Below are 27,977 nucleotides of genomic sequence, written 5' to 3' on the forward strand. Positions count from 1 at the left end.
CAGCGCTGGCCCTTCTAGCCTTTGCGTTAGCCTCCTGTTGACCTGCGTCAGGCCCAGGACAGTTTGTGTCAGCCCTCTGAGGCACTGCGAAGCCTCTGGGACCTCTGTGTCACTCCAGCAGCCTTTGCGTCGATGACGCATTCCCTCCGGCCTTTACAATGTCTTTGCTAGGCTCTACGTAGCCTAGACCGGTTGCTGCTCTCGCTCTCTCTGCTTTTGCGCTGGTCTCTCAGTATTGTCTCTGCCTCTCTGCCTCATACTCACTGCCCCTCGCTGCTGATCGCTGATTCAACTTTGCTTAGCAACCTCGCTCTAGCAAAATGAATGACTGATCACTCTGGTGTATTCTCCAATTGACCCTCAAGCCTCTTCTTATACTTTTTTCGTTGGTCCTTCAACGACCGAGATTAAATTTCAAATCAACGACTAAGATTAGATTTGGCTTGATCCATGACTTTTGGAACCTTCTAACCCAGTTTTATATTAATACCCATTAATATTTTATTTTTCCTAAGTTTCGACTTAAGAACTCCATTAAAAATATTAATTATTTTGCTATCTTCCAAACTGGGTACAATCTGTCCAAACCATTTCTGAGTCTTGGAGATCTCATGTGCTTTAGCCTCTCCACCAATTTTCAGGGCTAGAGCACATCCGATGCTACCCCGAATCCACATCCCTCTCAGTGAGGACTGTGCTCTAGTAATACTCCTCACTAAGTATCACTTTGATTATCCGGCATCAGTACCTGTGCTGATGCTAGGCCTCCCCGCCCAACATCCTCTGCACTCGTACATCTTATACTGCTGCCCATGGCCCTGCCACTGCCACTGCTGCATCCGTACGACAACTCCCTCTGCATCCATGCTGCTGCTGGTCCTTTCTCCCAACATTGCATCTGCACTGCAACCCCCTCTCATCATGTTGCATCACGCTACTGCTAATCGCTACTGCACTGCAACTCAGTTACTGAGAAGTAAGTAATTGATCCACCCAACTTCTGACATCACTGTCAGGCTAGAAACACTCCCGATGCTGAAGCTCCCTCTGCCGCTCACAAGTGCTCCCTCTACTGACCTCTGCGCTGTTGCAACAAATCCTTGCATCTCGCATCGTTCCACACCTATCTGTGCCATCCTGCACTGGTACAACACTCCCGTGGCTCTCACACTATTGCAGCGTGCTAGCCTCGCGCTGCCCTGGGACTCTTGCACTGTAGCACTCTTTGCCGCTTCATCCGCATCCGTCTCTACCGACATCATCTAGTCTTGATACTCCTCTTCGGGGCTCCCGTAGCAAGGTATAATTCAAGAGGTTGGGTACCTCAAGGATCCTACCCCGCATCGCCTGTAGTCCTCTTGACTACAGCTCGATGTCTCCCCACTTCTTCTCATGTGGCACATGAGCACTCATGGCACACAAAACAGACAGGATTTTGGCCTTCCAGACCACAAATTTAGACGCCCCGTCCAACCTGTCTTGATCCCACAGTCCATTCATGGCCATCTCTCTGCTCTTCTGTCGACTTGTCTGAGTCTCTCTACTTCCCTCCGAAAGTTCTCTCTTCGACTCCCATTGAGTCTCTCTACTTCCTGCCTGGAAGTTCTCGGTCCAACTCCTATTGAGTCTCTCTACTTCCCGTCTAGAAGTTCTCAGTTCGAATCTTTCGAGTCTCTCTAATTCCCATATGGAAGTTCTCGGTTCGACTCCTACTGATTCTCTCTACTTCCTATTTGGAAGTTCTCGGTTCGACTCCTGCTGAGTCTCTCTACTTCCTGTTTGGAAGTTCTCGGTTCGACTCCTCTGAGTTTCTGTACTTCCCGTCTGGAAGTTCTCGGTTCGACTGCTCCTGAGTCTCTCTACTTCCCATCTGGAAGTTCTCGGTTCGACTCCTGCCGTGTCTTTCTACTTCCCGTTTGGAAGTTCTCGGTTCGACTCCTGCCAAGTCTCTCTACTTCCCGTTTGGAAGTTCTCGGTTCGACTCCTCCGAGTCTCTCTACTTCCCATTTGGAAGTTCTCTTCTGGACTCTCTCCGAGTCCCGATTTCCCTCCTGGAAATCTTTTTGCTAACCGTCAAGTTGCCCCTCTCCAATCGTTTGTGCAACTGCAACACTGATCCAGATTCCTTGTCTAGAAGTCCGCCTCGGCAGCAACTTCCCCTACCTTGGTTTTGCCCTCTTATGTATTGTTCTGACCACAATACCCCACTAGCTTCGCTCTCGCAAATTGCCCACAACTTCCTTTGTCCCTGCAACTAAAGCACTGAGTCTCTAGGCTCTGCACAATCCTGGCTACAACAAAAATAGCTCCCTCGGCCACTGCGTCAACTCTCCTGGTCTCTGCGTGAGCCTCTCTCTGCGCTCCTCAGCGTCTGCTCTGACCTCTCTCTGGCCCAAACTGATGACGCAGTCCCTCTGCGTCAACCCTTCCTTTGTTGCTTTTGCAAGGATCAACTACTATCACTCGGGATGGCTGATTCTGCTGCAAATGCTCTGGTCAGCTGATGCCTTCAGTTTTCCTGTGATCTGCAACCACTCTTTCATACCATGTTGAATTTTCTAAGTCTATCCGTTATAAAATTAATCTGTATTCTGCTGGTTTATTTCTTCTACTTGTTTAAATTCGAACAAGTTATTTAATACATTTAAATATCAAAATAAACACAATACAGTCACAACATCTACAGATCATCAACTGAAAGAAAACAAGCACACAAGTGACACTGTTATTTTTGGACAAATGTCTCCAAAAAAACCCAATGCGGGAAAACTGGTGCAGCTATTCAGAGGGTTATATTATTATGCAGTCTATCTGAGTACAACTGGGTGCCTAACTGGCTCACCTGACAAAGAAAAATACACGGCAGCAATACCTCTATATTCGGAAACAGGTATTCAAAAAACCTGCCCCATGAAACCCTCTCCGACACAACTGAAGTTCAGTGTTGGCCCTTCTGGCCTCTGCGTCAGCCTCCTGCTGACCTGCGTTAGCCCCAAGACACTCTGCATCAACCCTCTGAGGCACTACGCAGCCTTTATGACCCTCTGCGTCACTCCAGCAGCCTCTGCGTGGATGACGCAGTCCTTTTGGCCTCTACGCTATCTTTGCTGGGCTCTGCGTAGCCTAGATTCGCTGTTGCTCTCGCTCTCTTTGCTTCTGCGTTGGTCTCTCAGTATTCTCTGCCTCTCTGCCTCGTACTCACTGCCCCTTGCTGCTGATCATTGATTCAACTTTGCTTAGCAACCCCGCTCTAGCAAAATGAATCACTGGTCACTCTGGTGTATTCTCCAACTGACCCTCAAGCCTCTTCTTATACTTTTCTTGTTGGTCCTTCAATGGCCGAGATTGAATCTCTAATCAACGACTAAGATTAGATTTGGCTTGATCCATGACTTTTGGAGCCTTCTAACCCAGTTTTATATTAATACCCATTAATATTTTATTTTTTGTAAGTTTCGACTTAGGAACTCCATTAAAAATATTATTATTTTAATATCTCCCAAACCGGGTACAATCTGTCCAAACCATTTATGGGTCTTGGAGATCTCATGTGCTTTGGCCTCTCCACCAATTTTCATGGCTAGAGCATATCCGATGCTACCCCAAATCAACAACAACATGTCTCTCGGCATCTTCAAGAGTGTTTTTGAGCCACAAAGGTATTTTTCTTGAAGTAGAGGGCTCACTAGGAGATGGATCAATGGGATCCATCAGACCTTCGGCATCGAGCATCAAATCATCTATTGGAGATTCATCCTGCTTTCTTGCATCATCATCATTGTCCTTCCTAGGGATATGAATATCTCAGACTTTCCTAAGGGCATAATCTTCATCGAAAGTGATATCATGACTTATTTCCACTTCTCTTTGACCAGGTTCATAGATTCTATATGCCTTCGAAGTTTCACTGTAGCCCATAAATGTCCTTTCTTTGCAGAAGCATCTGGCTTGTTTCATTTCTCTTTCGGCACATGAAAATATATGGGACAACCAAAAATTTTAAAATGAGAAACATCAAGTTTCTTAACATTGAAAATTTCTTCTGGTGTCTTGAAGTCCAATGCTTGATGTGGGCATATATTTTGAACATACACAACAATGTTGGCAGCTTCTCGCCATAAGAACTTCGGTAGACCTTGGTCATGAAGCATGGCACAGGTGGCTTCTATTATAGTTCGATTCTTCCTTTCGACAACACCATTTTGTTCAGGAGTATATGCATTAGTGGTCTCCCTCTTAATGCCACCTTCTCTACAATAGTCATTGAATTCATTTGACTCATATTCAGTCCCATTATCAATCCTTAATATTTTGATCTTCTTCCTTGTTTGATTATCGACCAAGGCTTTGAAAGAGTGGAACCATTTGAACACTTTGTCCTTCTTCTTTAAGAAATAGATATCCATGTTTTGCGAGAGAAGTCATCCACAAAAATTGCATAGTACAAATATCCTCACAAAGATGTTACGGGCAACATAACTGATAAATCATAATGGTCCAATTGAAGAATATCGGTAGTTTTACTTCCACTTGAAGGGAATGGTCCCCTTGTACGTTTTCTAGCTGCACAGCCCTGTCAAACTCCTTCATGATCTAAGTTGATTTCAGGCATACCTGTGACCATCTTCCATACATTAGGCAAGGCTTTGTAATGAAGGTGAGCAAATCTTTGGTGCCATAATTCGGATTGAAGAGAAGTATCGCAAATCATTGCTACCAATGGACTTCCTCCAACTTGATAGAGACCTTCAACCCTAAATGCAAGAGTGAATGCATTTTTCAGGTTCCTTTGCCAAACACGAACCTTCCCATCAATGAAAGTCACCTTGAAACCTTTATCTTCCATCGCAGAAATAGAGACCAGGTCCTTTTTCAGATTAAGTACATACAATACTTCTTGTAAGTGAAGGGTTTGATCTTGATTTAAGTTAAGAGTAACAGTCCCAATTCCTTTCATGGGATAAGAGGCATTATCCCCAAGTATAATCTCCATATTTTTCTTCTTCTCAATTTAGTTTGAGAGGGCCTCCTTGTACCCAGTGAAGTGCCTTGAGCAATGTTTTTAAAACTGGAACCGGTGATCGGCCCGGTCCACCTAATGAACTGGTTTACCGACTGGAACCGGTCTAACTCGGACTGGTTTGGTCTAAACGAACCGGTTTTAGAAAAATACATTAAATAATTATTTTTTAATGAAAACAACTATTTTTAAGATTTAAAACCATAATTCCAAGCCAATAGAGACAAAATATGCAAAGATTGCTCATTTATATACCATGTAAAGGTGAATATATCAAAATGGCACCGAGTGCAATACATATCATCGACAAAATACATAAGCAATGAGGCTCTAAATGGCCTCTAGAGTGCAAAAACAAAGCCTACAAACTATGGGGCCAGTGGCCTACTACAAGACTTCAGTGTAGACTCTACATATATGATAATAGTAATACTATAATAGTGATCAACATTATCACTTGAAGTTGAAACTTCTCATGAGTCTCAGTCGTCATGATCAAACTCAGTTGGTTGAGTCTCGACTCCCAAACAATGCAGTCACAAACTTCTCTATTGGTTCAGTGACTTGAGTCTCAAACTTCTGAAGGTATTCTGCCCTAATATGCCCTATTATTTCATTTGGTGCTCCACATGGCTTTACATGGCCTCCTATCCCAGCCAAGTGTTGCTTGAACATGTTAATACCCCCTCCTTGAATGGATTTTTGGCAATATTTGCAGATCATTTTGCCATCAATCATATCACAATGAGCCCATGCAGTATCTCTGGCTTTTGGAGGCATGATGACTCCCTGGATGGTAGATCATAGAAGTGAGAAGTTTATAACACATAAAAAAAATTAATTCATGGACAACAGTCAAATAAGGAATTTTCAAGTGTAAATCCTTACCTGGAAATGCAAACTAGCTTCCTTAGCCTCCTCTTGAAGATGGCAACTCCACTGACAGCTACACACTATCTCCAAAATAGCTCCAACTCCAACTCCAAGATGACTACTTCAGCAAAAACTCAACACTCTCCAAGCTCACAAACAAACTCACAAACACTCCAAATCAGTTGTGTGAGACAAATGAGAGTGAGAGGGGCCTCTTATAGCTTGGAGAGGGTGTTTTTGGAGGGAAAACACCCTTAGTTCCCCCCCAAAACCCCTAAACCACAATCAGAAAACCGCTTTTTGCAAGTTATGGTGGGCATGCCAAAAACCGGCCGGTTTAGGACGGAACTGGCCGGTTTGATACAAACCGGCCGGTTCCATCCTAAACCGGCCGGTTTTCACCGGTTAGGGCCCAAAAAAGGCGAAATGCAAGGTATAACCGGGTTTTTTGGCCGGTTCGGACCGGCCAGCTTGCTAACCGGCCGGTTTGACCGGTAACCGGTTTTTCAAAACGGTTTTTAAAACACTGGCCTTGAGGCACCACTATCAATCAACTAATGATCTAATGTATCTGAAGGAGAGGAGGTGGTAAGTGCAAAAATAAGATAAAATTCTTTTTGCTTTTCTACAACATTAACTTCTTCATACCTGGAGTTTCTTGACTTCTTGGGAGGACGACCATTTCTATATCGAGCAGTGGGAGCATTCCTCTTTCCTTTGTTGTTGAACCCGTTGTTCCTTTGATTGCCATTGCCTTTGTAGTTGTTGTTATTGTTGTCATCATCTCTTGGAGTATCCTTCTTGTGAGGACACTCTCCAACAAAGTGGCCAAACCTGTTGCAATTGAAGCGTCTTCCTTTTCTTCCTTCTTTGAATCCCGACTTCAACTCTTGACCTTGTCTTCTTGGACCAGCATTGTTCTTCGTATTTGCATGAGCGGAGAAAGCGGTATGATTGTTTCCATTTGAGGGCTTGTCTCTTTCCATCTTCCTTATTTCTTCTTGAGTGCTTCTAGCCAATAATTCATCAAATTCTGGAATCTGTCATTGTTGAGGATGGTAGTGTTAAACACATCCCATTCTCTTATAAGCTTCCAAGTGCATTAAGAGTGAGTTCCCTATCTCCAATAACTTCTCCAATAGATAGGAGATCATTCTTGATTTCGGTAATCGTCATGAAGAAGGATTGAATGGATTATCCTCTATCCATCGTGATGTCTTTCAACTTGTTCTGAGAAAGAGAACTTGATTTGCGTTATTTACTTTGAACATCCCAATCAGCTTGTCATATATCTCCTTAGATGTTTCCAATTCAGAAATATAGGCAACCAAAGGCTTGTGAATAGAATCAACAATAATTTTCTTAGCTTTAACCTCACCATTCTTGTACTTTGTTTGTGCAGCGGCGGATGCATTTGAAGGAGGCTCCACTACTCTTCCTTTCGCATAGTCCATAACATCATTTTCTTCCAAAGTCAAATCCAAAGACATCTTCTATGCATGATAGTCGGATTTGTCCTTACACTTGTCCTCAAATTTGAGGTAAGATGTGGTCATCATTGGGACTAGTTCCAAGTTCTTGTCCAACAATTTCCTTTATTGATTGCTTTTCCTCACTCTTGCTTGGGCTTTGTCTTCATCTGAGCTTTGATACCATGTTAATTTTAGATAACAATGGTATGTTCTATGCTTAGCACAATTTACTTCAATGTTCCTTTAGTAGCCCAATGATAAATTTCCAGTAGCAATCACATTAATTTAATCACACTTACAGTAAATGTAGATAGAACATAAAAACATATGCAGTGAACAAGCCAAGACAAAAGGACACCAGATTTGGCGGATCCCAGGGAAAAACCCCAATATGGGGAAAACCCTTTGATCAAATCTTCTTATTATTATTCAATAGTTTAGCAAAGAGAGAGAGAGAGAGTACAATAATCAAATTCACTTGCCCAATACACGGTCAAATCATCCTTGTAAAATTCTGCGGTCAACTGCAGTCAATTTCAGCCCTAACTAGAAAGTCAATGCTGCTCAGAACAACAACAAGCTTCACCAAGGCAACTCGGTTTTCCTTGGTCAAACTTGGTTTGAAGAGGAGGTCAATTGCAACCCAAAACAACTTGGTCAAACTCGGTCAAAGGAGAGAGAAAATCTCTTGTGATTTTTTGCGGTCAAAACAGAAGTTAACCTAAAGTCAACGCTGGCCAAACAGTCCCAAACACCTCGATTTCTGTGCCAATAAATGTGGCCTCAAGAGAGAGAAATTCTTCCCTAGAAAACACAGTCAAGCTTGTTCAATGAAGCCTTGTTTAGTACTGGTCAACGCTGCCCTGAAACCCTGAAATTTTCTGCCTGTAATCTGTCCCAGAAATTCGTCCTCCATCGACACATGTGAGAGAAAGAGAGATGATCATTAAGCTGTATGAACCGATCAGATTAGGGGAGAGAAGAAATGATGACTGAGCGATGTCCAAATTAGGAGAGAGGTCCCTCCTCTTTATACAATTCGTTGAGGGTGACAGGACACATCTATTGGGCTTGTTTAGCCTACATTAAGCTGAGGCGGACCTTAACAATTTGTGCATGAAAGAGAATAAATTCAAAATTCCACTTCTTCTTGTTTGAATGAGATGATCTTTATATCAAATTTGGACCGCTTGAAAAGAGGAATCCAATGCAATAATCATCTGCATCGTATGAGCCGTCCCAAGGTGGAATTTTGCCCTAGTTGCCAATTTTAACAATCTTACCATTGGGTTTTTTTTCTATCTCAACTTCATCTCACTTAATGTTTCTTGGCCACCTTTATTTTTTGAGATGTGTCAGTCTCTAGCTCAAGGGGCTCCCGTAGGGTATGCGCCTCCTAGTTTGGAGAATCTTAGAACCACATTCTTGGTTAAGGCAAAGAAGGAGGTGGATTAAATGTTAGAGCCCTTTAAATCAACATGGCCATCATCTGAGGTTGGTGTTGTTTCCGATGGATGGATAAATACAACATGCCATCCACTCATCAACTTCACGTTGTCTTCCTTTAATGGGTCAATGTTCTTGAAAGCTGTGGAAGCTCTTGGAAAATACAAGGATGCACAATATATGCATGAGTTGTTCATTAAACTCATTGAAGGTGTAGGTGTTGATTCTTGTGTGCAAATCATTATAGACAATGCACTTGTTTGTAAGACTACTGGCATGATTGTGGAAACTAAATATCCACAAATATTTTGGACACCTTGCATTTTCCATTATTTGAATTTAACACTTAAATCTATTGCTTCTGATGTGTCATGGATTAGAAATCTTATTAAGGATGCACATCATATCTACAAATTTGAACAAAATTATATCACTGTCCTCACAATCTAAGAAGAGTACACACATCTATCATTGTTGAAGATTGCAATTATGTGTTTTGCCTTCACATTCATCATGCTTAAGAAGTTGAGGGAGGTCAAGGTTGCTCTTGTGGCCATGGTTATTTAGAGTTTTGGTCTTTTTGGGGAAAGACAGATCAAACAACCTAAAAAAAGTCAAGGATATAGTGTTAGATGATGGTTGGTGGGAGAGGGTAGATCTTACTATTAAGATCATGGAGTCTATCATGGTTTTTTTGTGATTTGGAAACACAGACCAACCCATACGAGAAGAGGTTTATGAGGGGTGGGTTTACATCATTGAGTCCGCAAGGACCATTATTTTTCAAAGTGAGTGCCCTAAGTATGAGACATTAGCGGATGCCTTTCTCACCATTATATAGGATATTCTTGTCAGTAGGTGGGACAAGAATTGCACACCTTTGCATTGTTTAGCTCACTCATTTAATCCCAAGTACTACAACGATGAGTGGCGCAATGGTGGGCGTTCATGTAGATTCCCTCCTTATGTGAATGTTGTGATTTCATAGGGGAAGAAGGAAGAATTTAGATCAATATATTAGGATAGAGCATCCTGTGATGAAATGGAGGATTCCTCTGCAGAGTTTTCCACTAGCATTGGGAGATTTGCAGGCTATGATGTGATTAGAGTAGGGTGTCTAAGAAGCCTTATGGTTGGTGGGCAACTCATGAGGTGACATGCCATCCTCTATAATAGTTAGCCATGAGGTTCCTCTCTTAGGTTACTTCATCCTCTTGTTTGAATTGGAGCACATGTGGTAGTATGTATAGTTTGAAGAAGAACAAGATTTAACAACCCAGGACAGAGAAAATTGTTGATTTGGGGTAGCATCAGATGTGCTCTAGCCATGGAAATTGGTGGAGAGGCTAAAGCACATGAGATCGCCAAGACCTAGAAATGGTTTGGACAGATTGTACCCGGTTTGGGAGATATTAAAATAATTAATATTTTTAATGGAGTTCCTAAGTCTAAACCTAGGAAAAATAAAATATTAATGGGTATTAATATAAAACTGGGTTAGAAGGTTCCAAAAGTCATGGATCAAGCCAAATCTAATCTTAGCCGTTGATTAGATATTTAATCTTGGCCGTTGATGGGCCAACGAGAAAAGTATAAGAAGAGGTTTGAGGGTCAGTTGGAGAACACACCAGAGTGATCAGTCATTCATTTTGCTAGAGCGGGGTTGCTAAGCAAAGTTGAATCAGTGATCAACAGCAAGGGGCAGTGAGTACGAGGTAGAGAGGTAGGGACAATACTGGGAGACCAACACAGAAGCAGAGAGAGCGAGAGCAACAGTCAGTCCAGGCTACGCAGAGCCCAATGGAGGCAGCGCAAAGCCCAGAGAGACTACGTCATCCACGTAGAGGGCATAGGGAGTGACGCAAAGGCTCCTAGAGGTTGCGTAGTGCTTCAGATGGCTGACGCAGGTCAACAGGCCAACGCTGAGCTTCAGTTGTGCCGGAGAGGGTTTCGTGGGACAAGTTTTCTGAATACCGATTTCCGAATATAGAGGTATTACTGCCGTATATTTTTCTTTGTCGGGTGAGCTAGTTAGGTACCCAGTTGTACTCAGAAAGATTGCATAATAATATAACCCTCAGAATAGTTGCACCGGTTTTCCCGCATTGGGTTTTTCCAAGGACATTTTTCCAAAAATAGCGGTGTCACTTATGTGCTTGTTTTCTTTCAGTTGATGATCTGTAGATGTTGAGACTATACTTGTGTTTATTTTCAGTATTTATATGATTAAATAACTTGTTAAGTAATTAAACAAGTAGGTGAAATAAATTAGATAGTGCAAGAAGAAATTGTAACGGGTTAAAATTAGAAATTCCAACATGGTATCAGAGCGTGGTTGCAGATCACAGGAAAACTAAAGGCATCAACCGAGCAGAGCATTTGTAGCAGATTCAGCTATCCCGAGTGACAAAGCTGATCCTTGCAGAAGGTGACAGAGGAAGGAGTGACGTAGAGGGATTGCGTCCTCAGTCTTGGCTAGAGAAAGGCTAGTGCAGAGGCTGAGGGAAGCAGAATCAAGGTCACGCAGAGGCCAGAAGGGCTGATGCAATTGGCTGAGGGAGCTGATTTGCCAGTGCCGGGATTGCGCAGAGCCAAGTGGCTCAATCCTTCAGTTGCTGGGGCAAAGGAGGCTGTGGGTAGTTTGCGAGAGCGAAGTTGGTGGGTCACTGCGGTCAGAACAATACCTAACAGGGCAAGACCAAGGTAGAGGGAGTTGCTGCTGAGGCAGATTGCTAGCCAAGGAATCCAGATCAGTGTTGTTGTAGCACAGACGATTAGAGAGGGGCAACTTGATGTTGGCAGAGGGATTTCCAGGAGGGAAATCAAGACTGAGAGGGAGTCCAGAAGAGAACTTTCAGACGGGAAGTAGAGAGACTCAGCAGGAGTTGAACAGAAGACTTCCAGGAGGGAAGTAGAGGGACTTAGCAGGAGTCGAACTGAGAACTTCCACGCGAAAAGTAGAGACTTGGAGGAGTCGACAGAGAAGAGCAGAGAGATGGTCGTGAATGGGTTGAGAGATCAGGATAGGCTGGACAGAGCGTCCAACTTTGTGGTCTGGAAGGTCAGGATCTTGTCCATTCTAGACAAACATCGCATCAAGGGCTTCGTCCTGAGAACTATGGCTATCCTAGCTGACCCAATAGCAAATGATAAGTACGAGGAGGCAATGGATAAGGCAAAGTGCATCATCCTTGATGGGGTCAAGGATCATGTGGTACCACATATTGCGGAGAAGGAAACGACAAATGAGATGTGGGATGCTTTGAAGACATTGTACCAACATACATCTGTGCAGAGGGAGATGCTCCTGGAGAATCAGCTAAGGGCATACCAGTGCAGAAGGGAGAGCAAATAGATGTCTTCCTCGGTTGGTTGAAGGAGATTCGTGACCAGCTAACTTCCGTAAGGGCCACGCCGGATGAGGAATTGATGGTGAGGACCGTACTTAACGCAGTTTCCGAGGATTGGGAGGTATTTGTCCAGAGCATACTAGGTAGGATGAATCTTCCGGATTGGGAAGAACTGTGGGCGGCTCTTCATCAAGAAGAGATCAGACGACTGACCAAGGCAGGGAGTAGTGACAAAGGAGTCAGGATCAAGGAGGAAGAAGAGGATGCGCCTCTAGCATCTACAGGGAAGCAGGAGAAGAGGAAGAAGAAGGACCTCTCAAGGTCAAGTGCTTCCATTGTGGGGAACTGGGTCATTTTGCAAACCAATGTCCAAGGAAGAAAAGTAAGGGAGAGGATTCTGACTCGAAGGCAGCGCCAGCGAAGGCGAAGAAAGAAGTCGAGGAGGATGACGATTGTGCCATGAGTGCTCATGTGCCACTTAAGAAGAAGTGGGGAGACATCGAGCTGTAGTCATGAAGACTACAAGCGATGAGGGGCAGGATCCTTGAGGTACCCAACCTCTTGGATTATACCTTGCTACGGGAGCCCCGAAGAGGAGTAGCAGAACTGGCAGATGTCGGTAGAGACGGATGCGGATGAAGCGACAAAGTGCTACAGTGCAGGAGTCCCAGGGTAGCGCGAGGCTAGCAGGTTGTAACAGTGCGAGAGGCACGAGAGTGTTGCAACGGTGCAGGATGGCACATAGAGGTTTGCAATGGTGCGAGATGCAGGGAGTTGTTGCAGTAGCGCAAAGGTCAGTAGAGGGAGCACTTGTTAGCAATAGAGGGAGATTCAACATTGGGAGTATTTCTAGCCTGACAGGGATGTCAGAAGTTGGGTGGATCATTTACTTACTTCTCAGTAACTTAGTTGTAGTGCAGTAGCAATGCAGAGGATGTTGTAATGCAGATGCAGTGTTGGGAGGATGGACCAACAACAACATAGATGTAGAGGGAGCTGTCATATGGATGCAGCAGTGGCAGTGGCAGAGCCATGGGCAACAGTACAAGATGTAGCAATGCAGAGGATGTTGGGCGGGGAGGCCTAGCATCAACACAAGTACCGGTGCTGGATAATCAGAGTGATGCTCAGTGAGGAGTATTACTAGAGCACAATCCTTGCTAAGAGGGAGTGTTGATTTGGGGTAGCATCAGATGTGCTCTAGCCATGAAAATTGGTGGAGAGACTAAAGCACATGAGATCTCCAAGACCCAGAAATGGTTTGGACAGATTGTACTTGGTTTGGGAGATATTAAAATAATTAATATTTTTAATGGAGTTCCTAAGTCTAAACTTGGGAAAAATAAAATATTAATGGGTATTAATATAAAACTGGGTTAGAAGGTTCCGAAAGTCATGGATCAAGCCAAATCTAATCTTAGCTGTTGATTAGAGATTTAATCTCGGTCGTTGATGAACCAACGAGAAAAGCATAAGAGGCTTGAGGGTCAGTTGGAGAACACACCAAAGTGATCAGTTATTCATTTTGCTAGAGCAGGGTTGCTAAGCAAAGTTGAATCAGTGATCAACAAGGGGCAGTGAGTACGAGGCAGAGAAGCAGGGGCAATACTGGGAGACCAACACAGAAGTAGAGAGAGCGAGAGCAGCAGTCAGTCTAGGCTACGCAGAGCCTATCAGAGGCAGCGCAGAGCCCAGAGAGACTACGTCATCCACGCAGAGGGCAGAGGGAGTGACGCAGAGGCTCCCAAGGGCTACGCAGTGCCTCAAAGGGTTGACACAGAACCCAAAAGGGCCAGCGCTGAGCTTCAGTTGTGGTAGAGAGGGTTTCGTGGGACAGGTTTTCTGAATACCTATTTCCGAATATAGAGGTATTGCTGCCATGTATTTTTCTCTATCGGGTGAGCCGGTTAGGCACCCAGTTGTACTCAGAGAGACTGCATAATAATGTAACCCTCATAATAGCTACGCCGGTTTTACGACATTGGGTTTTTCCCGGGGACATTTGTCCAAAAATAACGGTGTCACTTGTGTGCTTGTTTTCTTTCAGTTGATGATCTGTAGATGTTGAGACTGTACTTGTGTATATTTTCAGTATTTATATGATTAAATAACCTGTTAAGTTATTAAACAAGTAGGTGAAATAAGCTAGATAGTGCAGGAAGAATTTCTAATGGGTTAGAATTAGAAATTCCAACAAAAATGGTGTATGTGCACACCAATCTTCATCTTATTTACAGGTAGAGGGATGTGAAAATTTCACGACTAAAATCCTATTGCAACAATTGGAGTTATTTCTTTTAATTGTAAATTAATTTAACAGTTTATTGCGATCACAACAACAAAATAATCATGCTGCAATCTTCACTAAAATATTGTAGCAAATAAAGGTGCTGGAAACTGAGAAAATACTGGCACACATAAAAATATGACACAATTATTTTTGGATAAAAGTCCTCGGAAAAACCCAACTTGGGAAAACCGGTGAAACAACTGAGGGTTTTTATTATAATGCAATAGTCAAATAATCTGAGTACAATCTATGGATTGCCAGCTGGCTATCCAATAATCAAGTATTTGACAAAAGTAATTAGAGAGAAAATTGTATCACTCCACAAGTAATGCTGACACTGGCTCCTCCAGAAAATCTGGCTGTCCAAACTGTTGCGTAGGCCCTCTGCGCAGTACTTGCACTGCCTCTCGCACATGTGGCTCTGTTCATCCTCTGACCAAGCTGTCTGGCCTATCTCTGCTGCTAGAAGTGACTCTCTGGGCCTCTGGAAGACTTTCCCGACCTCTAGAAGCTTAGTCGACTTCCTCTCCAGCGAAATCAAACTGCTCTGCTAAAGCTTCTACGCAACCCTTGTGCAACTTCTGTGTGGAATACTTCTGCCACTTGCCACTGCCTCTCCATGTGAAAATTCCTACACTCAAGGAACTCCTACTGCAACGAAATTGGATTTACTTCTCCTACTTGATTTTAATATACATTATCGAGTTATTTTCTGAATAATACTGAAGTAAATTACTTCTGCAACCTACACCAATTTAATTTGATTACATGAAACAAGAAATTGAGCAAAGAACAAGATACATAGGACACCGTTATTTTTGGACAAAATAGTCCCAGGAAAAACTCAATGTGGGAAAACCGGTGCAACAACTTTGAGGGTTTTATATTATTAAACAGTAGTTCTGAATAAAATTCTGGATGCCCTCCTGACAGTCCAGTTATAGAAAAAATATACTAGCGGAAAACTGAGGGAGATTACCTCACTTCACCCGGTAGTTTCTGACTGATCCGACAGCAAAATTGGCTACCCCAACTATCTCTGCGTTGGCCTTGCGTCAGCCTTACAGGCTCTGCGCTGCCTCTTCTGCCTCTTGGAGCTTCTGCGTCAACCTCTCCCGACTATTCTGGCAACTCCCCGACAGTTTTTGGATTTCTGCGTGAGGGCAACTTTTGGTCTGCGCTGGCCCTTCTGGCTCTTCGTCAAGCTTGCATGGGCCCAGACCGGCCCAGCGTCAGGCCCTCTAGATGTTGCGCTGCCTCCACTAGTGGCTCTCCGCCTCTTTGTCCAGTATTCCCAAACTATCCGTCCCCCTCTGCGGCAGAATGATCACTCAGTTCGAATTTCTCAGCTTCCTAGCCCCAGAAATCGAACTCCAGATCAATTCATTCTCTCCGTGTGTTTCTAAATGAACCCTAAGCTTCCTTATTAGACTTTTCTCGTTGAGACTTCAACGATCGAGATTAAGTCTCTAATCAACGGATAAGATTAAAAACTTGACTTGATCCACTTTCTAGAACATTCTCACCCATATTTTGATTAATGCCCACCAATACTTTAATTTTCCTAAGTTTAGACTTAGGAACCCCATTAAAAATATTAATTATTTTAATACAATTTGGGTGGAATTTCACCAAATGGTTTCTGGGTTCTTTAGAACTCATGTGCCTTAGCCTCTACACCAATTTTCGTGGCTAGAGCACATCCGATGCTACCAAAAACTAACACTCCTTCTTAGCTAGGAATGTGCTCTAGCAACAATGCCCAACTGCATGCTGCTTTGTCTCTGAAGCATTTCCTTTCCGCACTGTTGTTGCCACCAACACTGTGCTGTTGCTGCTACTGTACTACTGCCCATGACACTGACACTACCATTGCGACTGCTGCATCTGTACTAGAACTTCCTCTGCGTTTGCTGCTAATGATGCCACTGCTAGCTTTGTACTGCATCATTTTCCAATTGTTGTTGCTCATCAACGGAAAAGAATCCCAAATTTCTGAACTAACTGCGTTCAGCATAATACCATGTGAATGTTGGAATTTCACTGTTTAGCAATCACATTAACGTAAAGTAAAATGCTGATAGAACATAAATAAATTGACAGAAGACAAGCCAAGACAAGAGACACTAGATGTGGCAGCTAGCCAGGGACAAACCCCAATGTGGGGAAACCCTTTGATCAATTCTTCTATAATCTTCAATAATTCAGCAGAGAGAGAGATAGTACAATTTCACAATTTTGTAATTTTATGACAGCAGTAATAAAACCCTAACCAACAACTTCAACGCTGGTCAAACAACCCACAAATGACATCAAGTCAACCTTGGTCAACTTGGCCTTCAACAACAATGAAGGTCAACCCAAAATAGTCCAAGAGAGATGGTCAAACAATGGTCAATGCATATGCAGCCCTGTGGTCAACCCTAACCAATTAGCGTTGGTCAAATTCGAGGTCAAATCAGGTCAACGGTTTGCTGTCCAGATTTGCGGCTTGCTTGATAGAGGCTCCTCACACTAGACTGAAGTCAAACTGACCTCCTCGCTAGTCAACGCAGTCAGACCCAACCTGTTGCTTCTTGGTCAACCTTAGTGAATGTTGAAATAGTCTTGCTTCCTCCTCCTTGTTGCGTCGTCCTTCTTCCCATGTGAGAGATGCTGCTCCTTGTATACCCAATCAAGTAAGGAGAGGGATGAATGTGAGATGAGAGATGAGTGAATAATGCCACAAGGTGACTTCTATTTATATGAATCGTTGAGGATGTGTGCCACACATTTTGTTGCTGGCCGACCTTGACAAATTGTCAAGTAAATACAAGTAAATTCATATCTCCATAAATACATGTCGGAATCGGATGATTGTTAGACCAATCCTACACCTCTCGACGAGAGGAATCCAAGAAAAATATCAGCCGCCATAAATAAGATGACCCACATGGAGTTTGGCCCTAGTTGTCAATTTTAACACTCACTCTCAACTAGGGAGAACTCCATCTGCTAATCCATCTGATCCTCGGTACTATCTCTGCCATCAAATGCACTACCTTGCACTGCTCGGCTCAGCTCTACTCTGCTTTGCTGAATTATGAAGTAGAAGAAATGATCGAGGATGTATCATAACATCCTCTACTGACCCGAAGTCAGTCCCAGATAAAAGAGAGTGCTCAATAGTGCTCTTATTGACTCGATGTCATACCACTCTTACTAATCCTAGATCACTGCCAAAAGAGAGTGAGCTATATCACTCTTACTGACCCGAAGTCAGTTCCAATTGATCCTAGATCAATGTCGGTCATCCTAGCATAGGGAGTACGGTAGATACACGATGCGTCCATCGGTACTACTATGGTCCATAACCCCTTTTCCCTACTCATTGGCCAAATGAGAGGTACTTCCCATGAGTCCCAGATTGCATGGGTAGGATGCCTCGACAGGAGAACCACTCATCCTGTCCACAAGTCGCCACGGGGTATCACAGGGGAAGGTTGAACCATTCACCCTGTACACAGTGCACCACTAGGGGAGGGTGAGTCGCCCTATGGTCGCTTGTCACTCCAAGAAGTACCCCAAACCCCCCAGAGCTCAATGCATGCATCATGCAGGACCCTCATAAGAGGGTCTCTCAACGACTCCAAGTCGTTCTCGGAAAGTCAAGAATTTGACCTTTCCCAGGGGCTTCATCAGAATGTTGGCGACCTGCTCATCTGTACCGATATGATGGAGCCTTATTGCTCCTCGCTGTACCATATCCCGGATAAAGTGGTACCTGATATCGATATGTTTGGAGCGATCATGAAATACGAGATTCTCTGATAAACGAATCCCACTCTGGTTGTCACAAAGGATCACGGTAGTATCCAATGTATATCCAAACAGCTCACTGAAGAGCTTCCACAACCAGACAACCTCACAAGAGGCCATACTCGCAGTAATGTACTTTGCCTCAGTGGTGCTCAAAGCCACCGACTTCTGCTTCCTGCTCATCTAGGATATCGAGGCAGATCCCAAAGTGAAACAACACCCGGAAGTGCTCTTTCAATCCACCACACTGCCTGCCCAATCAACATCGGTATATCCATGTAGTCTCAGATTTGCGGCAGTGTATCTCAACCCATGACAGTGTATCTCAACCCATGAGTGATTGGGCCCCGAAGATATTTGAAAAGATTTTGGCACCAATCCAATGTGAGTGGTGAGGCTCAACCATATGTTGGCTCAACATGTTGACTGCAAAACATATATCCGAACGGGAGTTCACCAAGAACATAAATGCTCCTATGAGTTGACGATACTCGGTGGCATTTCCCAAAGCAGGTCCGGCAGCACTATTGCTTAACTTCTTGAAGTCAAGCTCGATCGGGGTAGTCACGGGCTTGCAGTCCACCATACCGAATCTCTCCAATATCTTTACCACATATTTCCCTTGAGGTAGGAAAATCTCTCCTGGTTTCTGCCAGACTTCTAGCCCTAGGAAATAGTGCATCAGTCCTAGGTCCTTCATCTCAAATTCGGAAGCCAACTCCCTCTTACATTTGTGAATGAGAGGGTCTGCACCTGTCAGAAAGAGGTTATCGACGTACAATACCAGTATAAGAGGCTTATCATCTTCAACCTTAAAGTAAAGGTTTGGATCGGCTTCACTCCTAGTGAATCCCAACTTCATCAAGTAGCTATCGATCCTCTCATACCAAGCTCGGGGTGCTTGCTTTAGCCCATAAAGGGCTTTCTTCAACCTACAGACGTGAGATTCCCGATCATGAATTATAATCGCTCGGGTTGTTCCACATAGACTTCCTCTTTGATCGAACCATGCAAGAAAGCGGTCTTGACATCCATCTGATGTAGGTTCCATCCTTGCGAGGCAGCAAGGGCTATGATCGAGCAGATGGTGGTGTATCGGGCAACAAGTGCAAATATCTCATAATAATCTATACGTTCCTTTTGAGAGAAGTCACGAGCGACAAAATGAGCCTTATACTTTTTAGCACTTCCATTAGCTCCATGCTTTATTTTGTAAAGCCATTTCGAAGTGACAATTGTTTTGTCTTGGGGTCTGGGGACCACATCCCAGACATCGTTCTTCATGATGGACTCGTATTCCTCAGTCATAGCATCTTTCCATACTTGATGCTTCACGGCTTCTGCGAATGATGAAGGCTCATTTTGGATGATTGTGCTCATAATAGTCAAGAATCCCTGATACCTGGTTGGCTTCTTACTTTCACGGAAAGTCCCTCTGGGTGCAATATGTCCTTCGGCATCATCAAGTGTCCCCTAAGCCATGAGGGCCTCTTCCTAGAAGAGGAAGGCTCTTGCGGAGGGGGATCAATAGGATCCATAGGTTCTTCCACTTCGGGCATTGTCTCATCTTCATTTTCCTTTGGTTTCCTGGTGTCAGCTTCTTTAGTTTTCCTTAGTATAGGAAGATTGTTAACTTTGCTAAGAGCCATATCTTCATCAAAGGTGACATCATGGATAATCTCGACTTCCCTTTGACCAGCCACATAGATTCTATAGCCCTTAGAATTTTGACTATAGCCCACGAAAATTCCCTTCTTTCCAGATGCACCCAATTTATTCCTTTTCTCTTTCGGCACATGAAAATATACAGGACTTCCAAAAATTCTAAAATGAGAGACATCAGGTTTCTTACTAGTGAACATCTCTTCGAGAGTCTTGGAACCCAATGCTTGATGAGGGCATTGTTTTTGAACATATACGACGGTATTCGCAGCTTCGGCCCATAGAAACTTCGGAAGCCTTTGGTCATGGAGCATAGCATGAACAACTTCCAAAATGGTGTTGAGGTCTCCCTCTTAATGCCAACCTCTTTGCAAAAGTCACGGAACTCATTGGATTGATACTCGGTCCCATTATCAGTCCTTAAGATCTTGATCTTCTTCTCGATTTGATTCTTGATCAAGTCTTTGAAGTGACGGAACTAGGAGAACACTTCATCCTTCTTTTTCAAGAAGTATATCCAAGTCTTGCGAGAATAATCATCTGTAAAAGTGAGGTAATGTAAATATCCTCCCAAAGAGTTCACGGGCATCATACCAGATATGTCAGAGTGAACCAACTGCAAAATATCAGAGGTCTTGCTATGGCTTGAGGGGAATGGTCCCCTTTTGAGCTTTCCTTCGGCACATCCCAGACATACACCTTCTTTCTCTATTTTGAACTCGGGCATCCCTGTCACCATTTGTCTTATGACAGGTATAAGTAGGCAACTATACACACTATCAAAAGAGTCATCCTCTCATGCAGTGGAATTGGGTGACAACAAAAGCTATGCTGTTAGAGGCCTGGGATCTACATCATTGAAGTTGTACAATGGATCAAAGTTGCATCTCGACAACATTCTCTATGTTCCAGGTTTGAAAAAGAATTTACTTTCTATTTCTTGTTTAGAAGATAAAGGAGAAATAATTGCTTTTGTTGATGGAAAAGTATTGGTTTGGGGAAAGAACTCTAGTATTGACAAAGCTAGGGTTATTGGAGTTTGTGAATGAAGTCTTTACTGGGTTATCACTCCATCTCCTCAAGCTCTAGTTCATATGGAAATAAGGCCCATTGAACTATGGCATCTAAGGTATGGCTATCTTCATTATAGGGTCATCCCTACTCTTAGTCAATTGGCTCATGGTATTCCTGATATGAAGTTAGAACTTGAAGGTGTGTGCAAGGGTTGTTCTTTGGGGAAGCATACTAGAAAGCCATTTCATCACAGTGAATCTAGATCTAAAGAAATATTAGATCTCATCCATTCCGATGTATGCGAGCCCATGTCTGACAAGACACTTGGAGGTCATCTCTACTATGTAACATTCAACGATGACATTTCAGGAAGACATGGCTCTACCTACTCAAAACTAAAGATGAAGTATTTGATAAGTTCAAGGAGTTTAGGGCTGAGGTGGAAACTCTAACTGAAAAGAAGATAAAGACTCTAAGGTCTGATAATGGTGCGGAATACACCTCTAAAGAATTAATTGCATATTGTAAGGATGCAGGTACTAAGAGGGAGCTCATTTTTCCCTACTATCCTGAACAAAATGGATTGGCCGAAAGGAAGAATAGGTCAATCAAAGAAGGCATTCGAAGTATGCTCCTTGATGAAGATCTATCGAAGTTCTTATGGGGTGAAGCAACGATGATTGCCGTGTACGTTCAAAATAGAAGTCCTCATAAGAGTCTTGATAATACTACACCCAAAGAAGTATTCACAGGAAAGAAGCCTAGTGTGGATCATTTCTGCAATTTTGGAAGTCCAACATATGTCCATGTTCTGAAAGACAAACAAAAGTAGTTGGACTCGACAATCATCAAGGGAATATTCGTTGGCTATAGTCTTTCCTCAAAAGCATATAGAATCTACATAAAGGAGGGAAGATACATTGAAGTAAGCAGGGATGTCATATTTGATGAGAATCAAGCTTACAAGAAATCAAAGGATATTCCTATTGATTCTGATGACAAAGAAGTTCCCGTATTTGAAGAAGATGAAGTTCATGAGAACTCTACTGCAAATGATGAAGAAGAAGGACCAAGTGAGCCTATTCAATTGGTGGTTATCCCAACCACAAGGAAGAGGCCAAATTGGTTGAGAGCTACATTAGAAGATGCTAAAGGACATGAAGCTGCGAAAGGGTCCTCCAGGGAAAGTAAGAAATCGAAAAGGTATTCTGGTTATGTTGCATATATGACAAAGTTGATTGAAGCCGAACCATCTACATTCCAGGAAGTTGAGCATGAAGAGGTTTGGAAGAAAGCTATGCAGGAAGAATATCAATCCATCATGAAAAATGGGGTTTGGGAAATCGTTCCTAGACCTAGTGACAAATCGGTTGTCACATCGAAGTGGATCTATAAGATCAAACATGTTGTTGATGGAAGTATAGACAAGTACAAAGCAAGGTTCATTGCAAGGGGTTTCTCTCAAAAGGAAGGCATTGACTATGAAGAAACATTTGCACCTACTGCAAGGTACACTACCATTAGATCGTTGGTTTCACTGGCTGCTTCAATGGGATGGAATATCCATTGAATGGATGTTAAGAGCACATTTCTAAATGGGACCATTAATGAGGAAGTGTACATCAAACAACTTGAAGGATTTGAAGTGAATAGCAGGGATTCTCATGTTTGCAGACTCAAGAAGGCCCTATATGGCTTGAAACAAGCACCAAGGGCATGATATGCAAGAATGGATGCATATCTTCTCAGGATTGGGTTCGCGAAGAGTACTGCTGATTCAAATCTACATATTAAGGTTGTGAATAATGAGCCCGTCATTATTCTACTATATGTGGATGATCTATTCATCACCGGTGTAGAACGAAGAATTCAAGAATGCAAGAAGATGTTGGCAGCTGAATTTGAGATGAAGGATCTAGGACTGATGCATTACTACCTAGGTCTAGAAGTATGGCAGAGACCTTGGGAGATATATTTGGGGCAAGGAAAGTACATCATTGCAGAAATTTGGGATGATGGACTCCAAGTCGATGGTTACTCCTATGATCACCAACCTCAAGAAGTTGAGGAGCTCCAACTCGAGTCTCGTGGATCCTACCTGATATGGTCAGTTGGTGAGTTCCCTAATGTATCTGGTAAATACTAGACCAGATATATGTTTTGCAGTGAACATTTTTAGTTAGTTTCAGTTGGAGCCTCGTCATGATCATTGGATAACTGCCAAACATATATTGAGGTATCTTCGCGGCACTATACATCACTGCCTAAAGTATGATAGTAAGGAAGTCAAGCTAATTGGCTTCACAGACTCTGATTGGGGTGGCAGCGAGACCGATGAAAGGAGCACTACCGGAGGATGCTTTAGTCTGGGCGCTGCTTGTTGAAATTTCTAAGTCTAACACGTTAGAAATTCTTACTGCATTATCTGGTTTATTTCACCTACTTGTTTATTCGTTAACAAGTAATTTAACCATATACATACTGAAAATAAACACAAATGCAGTCTCAACTGATATGCAGATCATCAACTGAAATAATAGACAAAAACATAAGGGACACCGTTATTTTTGGACAATCGTCCACGGAAAAATCCAATGCGGGAAAACTGGTGTAGCAGTGCTGAGGGTTTTATTATTAAGCAACTTTCTTCACTACAACTAGGGTGCCAAACTGGCTCACCCAATAGAGATTTCTATCTGGTAGTAATACCTCTCTTTGGAAGCATATATTCAGCAAGTCTGCCCCACGAAAATCCTTCCAACACTTCTCCAAGGCTCTACATTAGCCCTGCTAGCCTCTACGTAGCTTTGGAACCCCCTATGTTAGCCCTCTACCTCTCTATGCCAGCTCTCTGGCCTTCTGCGTCACCCACGCAAGCTTTGCTAGCCTCTACGCAGTCTCTGGCCTCCTGCGTCACCCACACAGGGCTTGCTAGCCTCTGTGCAGTCTCTCTGGCCTTCTGCGTGGCTCCTGCTAGCTCTACGTAGCCTCCTCAATCACTGCGTTGGCCCTCTAGCACTATCTCTACCTCTCTGCGATGTACTCACTGCCCCTCGCTGCAACTCAATCACTTGTTCAAATTTTCTCAGCAACCCCGCTCCAGAAAATCGAATTGACTGATCAATCTTGGTGTATCTCCACCTGACCCTCGAGCCTCCTCTCATACTTTTCCTGTTGAGTCTTCAACGGCCAAGATTAAGTCCCTAATCAATGGCTAAGATTAGATTTTGCTTGATCCATGTCATTTAGATTATTCTCACCCAGTTTTATATTAATACCCATTAATATTTTAATTTTTCTAAGTTTAGACTTAGGAACCCCATTAAAAATATTAACTATTTTAATATTTCTCTAACCGGGTGGAATTTCCACAAACCATTTCTGGGTCTTGGAGATCTCATGGATGAGTAGGAAGCAAGATATCATTGCATTGAGTTGTGCCAAGGCAGAATATGTGGCTGCATGTGAAGTTGGAATGGGGTGGCAATGAGACCGATGGAAGGAGCACTACCGAAGGATGCTTTAGTCTGGGAGCTGCTATGATCTCATGCATGAGTAGGAAGCAAGATCTTGTTGGATTGAGTAGTGCCGAGGCAGAATATGTGGCATGTGAAGTAGGAAAAGAGGTTGTTTGGTTAAGGAAGCTTCTGACATATTTGTTCGAGAAGTCTCTAGTCCTACTATGATTAATTGTGATAATCAAAGTTGTATCAAGATGTCTGGAGATCTTGTGTTTCATTCGAGGACGAAACATATCAATAATAAGTTCCACTTTATTAGGAACTTGGTGCAGGATGGGATCGTGAAGTTAGAGTATGTTCAACAGATGAACAAGTAGCAAATATACTGAAAAAGGTTCTACCTAATAAGAAGTTTGAATATCTAAGGAACCTGTTGGGTTTGGTAGATATTGGTGATCGTATTGATGATAAAGAAATGGAAGAGATTTGTTGAGGCTTTGCGAGTGAAGCATTGCCTGGGGAGGCATCAAGCTGACACTCTGTGTTGATGTCTGTAATCCCAGAATTGAAGATGTGGTGTTGTTTATTGAGCTCTGTTTTTGGAGACACACCTATATGTTTGGGTTGGTGGTTAGCAAGTAAGCCTGATGGTACCTAGAGGGGCTGAAAGCTTGAGTCCACCCTAGTCCCACTTGGATAGATTTCCCTCGTCAAGAATCTAGTCCATGGCATTGTGGTGCCTAAATTGTTGAGTGATTGGTTGGATAGATAGCTCTAGTCAGGAATCTAGTCCATGGCATTGCGGTGCCTAAAGGTTCTTCATGTTTTCATATAGATTGAGATCTTCCATTGTATTTGTACATTATGAAAACCTCCCTAGTTTTGTGGGAGTGTTGGAGAAAGTAACTATGTTTCGTCTTCAATAATGTACTTGAGTCATTATGTTACGTACTTGTGAAAAGAATAAAGAAAAGAATTTTTATTATTGTAACTATGACTTATTAAAGCATGGGTTTCATGCTTGGGTCATCATTATATTATTCAAACTCCCCATTGTGGACTCCTAGGATTAATATTGAGTTTATAGAGTCATTGTATATTCGAAGAGACCCTTATTGGGCTTTCGAATCATGTAAAAAGGTTTTTTATCAAGTCAAATATGAATTGTTTGTTGTCCACATCATGTTGGCCTAAGGAAGATCAAGTCGGCCTAAGGACCCCCATTCAACCCACTAGAAGCCTATATATTAAAGGAGGTCGAATTCATTTGAAGCACTCACTCTCAAGCAAGTTCGATATCTCAAGAAGAGCTGGAGAAGTGCGAAGTCTGTTGCCGGGAGGACAAAAGAAGTGCGAGTTTGGGGGAGTCTCTAGAGAAGAAGAAAATCGAACTTTTGGTGCCTCTCTCTCTGCTTCGTGGTCTGGTGTTGGGAGATCAAAGTCTCCTAAGATTTCGCTGTTGCCGTAAGCTGCATGTGGCCGAAAGCTATTGCCTAGTCAAAGTTGCTAGAAGGGATCGAAGATCTTGGAAGTTGACATGGTGTGGAGGGAAAGTCTGGTTGTGGTTTAGGGTAAAGAGTCTCAAAGAATACTATTGAAAGGAAGAATTATCTTGACTAGGTTTTTCCCTTGGGTTGGGTTTTGTCCTGGCTTGTGCTTATATCTTGTGTCTCTTGTTTTGTGATCTTCATATATATATAATTGCTTGATGAAAGATAATATATTAAAGAAGTAAAATCAGCCAACACACTCACAAGTAATTATCAAGAAAGGAGAATCAAACCCTAATATAATATCCTTGATTTTCCAACAACACACTGTGAAAATTTCAAGTCTGAAATCTTATTGCAGCAACTGGAATTAATTCTTCTAATTGTTAATTAATTAAAAATTTATTTGCTGCGACAAATATCAAATAAATCACACTGCGACCTTGACAACTAAAACTGCGGAAAATAATAGCGTTGGAAATTGAGAAATATTCTAGCGCACAACCCAATGTGGGAAAACTAGTGCAATAACTGAGGGCTTTTATTATTATGTAGCAGTGAAATTATTTGAGTACAATCCGGATGCCGAAAACTAACAGTCTTGCAGAGAAAATATTGGCAATTTTTTTTTGAGGAAAATTACCCACTCCGAGCAATCCTGACACTTGACTGCCAAAAAGCTAGCCGTCCAACTGGGCTTGCGCAAGCTCTGCATCACTTTGGAGCTACTTGCCACACATGCTACCTCGATCGTCTGCCAATCTCGCTGTCTTCCCTGTTGCTCACTGGGAAAACGCTTCTCTGACACTCTGGAACCCCTTCTTGGCCTCTGGAACTGAAAACAACTTCTTCCTTCAACAAATCGAACTGCGCTTTGAAGCTTCTGCGTTGCCTATGTGCAGTGTCTTGGAGAAATTTCGGCCTCTCTGCAATGTACTTGTCGGATCTGGAAATCTTCCTCCGGCCTCACTGTTTGTGCCCTCTCTGTCTTTGCTTCCCTTTTGAAGCTCAAACTCTTTCGACAAAAACTGCTCTTTGGAAAAATCGAACTCGCCAAGGAAATCGATCTCGTGTGTATTCTGCATCTACTCATCGACTTCTTCTTATAATCTTTTGTTGGGACTCCAACGACCAAGATTAAATCTTAATCGATGGCTAAGATTATTTCCTTGTAGATCTGTGTAAGTTTCTAGATGATTCACACCTTATCTCAATTAATTATGATTAACTAACCAGATTTCCTAAGTTTAGACTTGAGAAATATATAATAATAGGTTAATAATCTAATTGAGACACTTTTAGGTGGAATTTCAAGAAACGATTTATGGGTTATGGAGAACTCCAGTGTTTTAGCCTCTCCACAAAGTTTCGAGACTAGAACACTTCCGATGCTACAAAAACTAACCCACCCACACACACACACACACATATTTTAATGTATTGTTGTGTTATGTTCATTCTTTGATATCTCCCACATACTGAGCTGTAAAGCACCTCACTACTCTCACTACAATAATAAAAAAGCTATTTTTCAATTCCAATATTCCTTCTGTAACAGTTTACTCAGAAAGTTTTATTTGTCCTTGGTATAAATAGGAGCTATATCCTTTTGGTTACAATTATGGACTGGTTACAATTATGGACAAGAGAGAGAAGGAAAAAGAAGCCTACCGACGTTATGCCATTATCCTTCTTAGAGATTATAAACCAAGTGTGAAATTTATCTGTTTCTTCTTCACACTTCTTTCTTCCAGTTGAAAGACACGCTTCTTCTTAGAGAGTTTGATGTGTAACAAATGACTCCTAGCCTTAATAAGGTAAGATGGCTCTTTGGTTATAACAATTGCATCAAAACAGTTATTTTCTGTCTGTTTATAATACATTATGTAAGATTTTTTTTATATGGACTTCATCTAGAAATAATTTTGTAAATTTAGATATAAAAGCTTTAATAGGAAGCCTCATATTTGCTAATTTACTCTATTTCACATTAATATTTCTAACTTCATCAATATGTAAATTTGGTTCATAATTAAAGTTGCATGGATAGTATCTGATTGCTACATAAAAGTGCATGAATATATCTCTTTTTGAATTTCAG

General features: G+C 42.5%; 1 protein-coding gene across 4 annotated transcripts in view; it reads left to right on the forward strand.

Moving 5' to 3' along the window:
* The window catches only part of NUDT9 (nudix hydrolase homolog 9), a 214,829-nt gene that overhangs the window by 76,566 nt on the left and 110,286 nt on the right, over positions 1-27,977 (forward strand). The gene's annotated exons all lie outside the window — the stretch shown is intronic.

Source organism: Pinus tabuliformis, chromosome 3_1 (genome assembly GCF_031772625.1).
Source record: "Pinus tabuliformis cultivar Carrire ecotype Pingquan chromosome 3_1, CPIR1, whole genome shotgun sequence".
In the NCBI taxonomy this organism is placed as follows: Eukaryota; Viridiplantae; Streptophyta; class Pinopsida; order Pinales; family Pinaceae; genus Pinus; species Pinus tabuliformis.